Source organism: Lathyrus oleraceus, chromosome 6, assembly GCF_024323335.1.
Source record: "Lathyrus oleraceus cultivar Zhongwan6 chromosome 6, CAAS_Psat_ZW6_1.0, whole genome shotgun sequence".
Lineage (NCBI taxonomy): Eukaryota > Viridiplantae > Streptophyta > Magnoliopsida > Fabales > Fabaceae > Lathyrus > Lathyrus oleraceus.
Genome location: NC_066584.1, coordinates 217,607,366 through 217,610,804, shown reverse-complemented (window position 1 = coordinate 217,610,804; position 3,439 = coordinate 217,607,366).

Below are 3,439 nucleotides of genomic sequence, written 5' to 3'. Positions count from 1 at the left end.
TTTAATGGAATTTAATATAAATGTTAAATCCAATGAAATTTTATTTTAATTATTTTTTGATCTACATATCTTTATTTTGATGAATTTAATAAATGTTAAATTTAACGAAAGTTTGATATGTTTGAACGTATTAATAATCCATTATTATTGTTAAAGGTTTTATGTTTTATATATAAAACAATCCAATTTCAATAAATATTTTTAAATAGCTCATTTGAAAGAGTATATAAATAGTAGCATTTGTGGTGTGATAATGCCGTTTCAATTGTTGTTCCATATGGCATGTTCTTTGTCAAACGGTTCCACCTTAACCTTTCGATAGTGCACAGTTAAGTCACAGAAAACTTCAATAATGTGTCCGCCATAAGTCAAACAATTCGCATGGTAATACATTAATGCTCTTTCTGTTAAGGATACACGCTATCTCATGTTTGACTAAGTGTCTTCCATATTTTGTTACATTGACCTTATCTCTTATGCCTAAGTTTCTTTATATCATGAGTATGTAATCTTCAACCTCTTTAGTTGGTGGTACTATTAAAACATAATTTAATTGTAATGTTCAATGAATTGATTTTGATTGAGTCTACTCACCAGTTTCATTTAACTTTAAAAAAAATGGATTTTTTCTTTTGTATTTTTTAAAATAGATTCTACAAAAATATTTTTCAAAATATTATAAGTTTTTCTAAATTTATTTTTTCTAAATTAAAAGATTGAATTATTCATTCTATAATATAAATATACATTATTGAAGATCAAAACATAGTCAAAATCACAATTTTTTCAAAAAATTGTATTTTAAAAATGATTTTTATGAAAAGCTATTTGAAATAGCTTCAAAATTAAGTAATTTTTTGAAAATTTGATATTCAAAAAAAATTTCGATAAAATGATGAAATACCTAAAATAACATTTTAAGAATAACTATTCAAACCAAATTTTCATTTAAAGCTTTTATGAAAAGTTTCTTTATAATTTTTTTTTACACTAAAATATGTAACACTATAAAAATCATTTTTAAAAAAAATCAAAACAAACGGGCCCTAAATTCCACTAATTTTAAGAAAGATTTGGCTGAATGAAGTTCGCTTGAGTTTGTCTTCACTTGACATGTCATATCGGCTCAGGAAAATTCGTCAATATTGTAATTGTATGTCTTGTCGACTTGGACTAACATATAATTTAGTTTTAGGTATAAAAAAGTTTACACTATTATAAGATTAAAAACATTTTTAATAATCAAAAGAAAAATACCAAAGTTCATTTGGATATGTAGAGGTAAAATTAGAGATGACAATTAGAGGATTTGTGTCCACTATTATATGTTGTGATATAATTCAAGTTGGATAGTCTAAGTTCAAAATTAATTATAGTTTAGAGTTTATTGTTTAATATACAAGTTAGATATATATAAATAGACATATTTTGTAATTTAATTTGTACAATTATAATTTAATAATATTTACTATTACAAATAGCACATGTCATGTCGGACGCAAAATGAATTTCACTTCGATTACAATGTCGAGCTAATGAAAGATGACATAAAAAATGGAAACTTTAGTCCTCGATTTAAAAATAACTGAGGGGTTAGTTTTATGGTCATGGGTTCGAAGCCCAACAATAATTTTTTTATATTTTTCAAACTAACACCATATACCTCTCGGTTTAATAACAAAACTGATATATATATATATATATATATATATATATATATATATATATATATATATATATATATATATATATATATATATATATATATATATATATATTCATTATATTGTTTACACAGAATATTAAAGTAAAAATGATGTTCTTCACCGTCATCGTTATCAGTGAAGAACAAATGTTAGATATCTTGCAGAAGAGCAAATGTTGGGGATCCTCGTTTCGTTGATCTTGAGGAAGATCAAATATTTGATATAAAACAAAATAAAAATTACACAAATAAAATAAATATTTAGTTAAGAGTTTATGTTAGAACACAAACCTTTGAACCATTATTTTTTTTTTTGCGCTTACAATCCATCACATAAACCTTTGGCAAAGTAAATATACACTCACCATTCACATATTAAATAAATCTAAATTTTTTATACTCTGCAATCTATCACATTAATACTTTTACTTTGTAAAATCTCATTGCACTATGATTAAACATAGATGGTTTCACAACAACGTTTGAGTTTCGTGTGGATTCACTACTATCAAATTTTAATATTCAAAATGTTTTTATAATGAAGATTTTAGGTTTCACGAGAATCACTAATGGCAGTGTCTTGAGCATTGATACTCATTAAATAGAAGATAAAGATTTGTTTAAGGACGGTGAAGAAACTGAATAAACACGCTACATAAAAAAAACATGTTTCAACCCAAGTGTCACATACCTCTTGAATTTTTATAGTAAAATATGATATTAATCCATCGGTTATTAAATATATACGAAGGAGTAGATCATTAATTTAAAAATTACAAATAAAATAAAAAGAAATGTTCCTAGATTGTTGGTAATATTTAGTTTTCCCCCTCAGTTATAGGAAAAAATCGAAGTAATATGTGGTTTCTATATTTAAAAGAATAAAACATCGTGTCTTGGAAACATATCACTAGAATAGTAATGATTATCCTTATTCAAAATGTAATGTATCTTTTGGATCTTCAAGGAGACATATGATTTTCTCTGATTGTTTCATTTCCTCTTTTTAAATTTATTTATATACTATTCAGGTTCATTTCATTTTCATTTCTTTGCGTCTTCAAATCTAGTTTAAAAGTATTTTCTTTTTATTCAAAAAATGTCTACAAAAATCTTCAACGGAGATGAAAATATTTTGTTCGTTATCAATGAAAAGTTTATTGATTTCGATGAGTTGAAAGACAAAGATTTTGATCTAATGAAAACTATTTCCAAACAAAAGTTGAAAGGTTACTTTGACATGCTTCATGGACTCATATACACTAGTTTCGTAACACATTTTTGGTTAAATGCCTTCGTTAGGCAATTTGGTCAGACAATACAGTTCAATGTATATGGCTTTCCTATCATCATTACTTCATCACTTATTGCTCAGACAATAAAGTGTGAAGAGAAAGGTAGTTGTGTTGAACATTATAGATTCAACAATTTCTTCTCAATCCACTTTCTTCTAATTTATGTCAACTACAATAAGCTCACCGGTCCCGCTAATCTCATCCCAATTGCAAAAGTTTGGCATCAACTTCTAGTGTCAAATATCCGTCCAGAGAGAAACAACTAGAACACTTACTTCAAATGACAAGCATCTTTTGTACTTCCTTATCCACAACGTCAAAATTAATCTTCTTCTTCCTATTTGTAACTTCTTAATGGAAATGGTTGTGACCTCTCGCGAGGAAATAACTTTCCTCATACCATATGAAAGAGTTCTTTCTGAACTTTTCTCTCAATTAA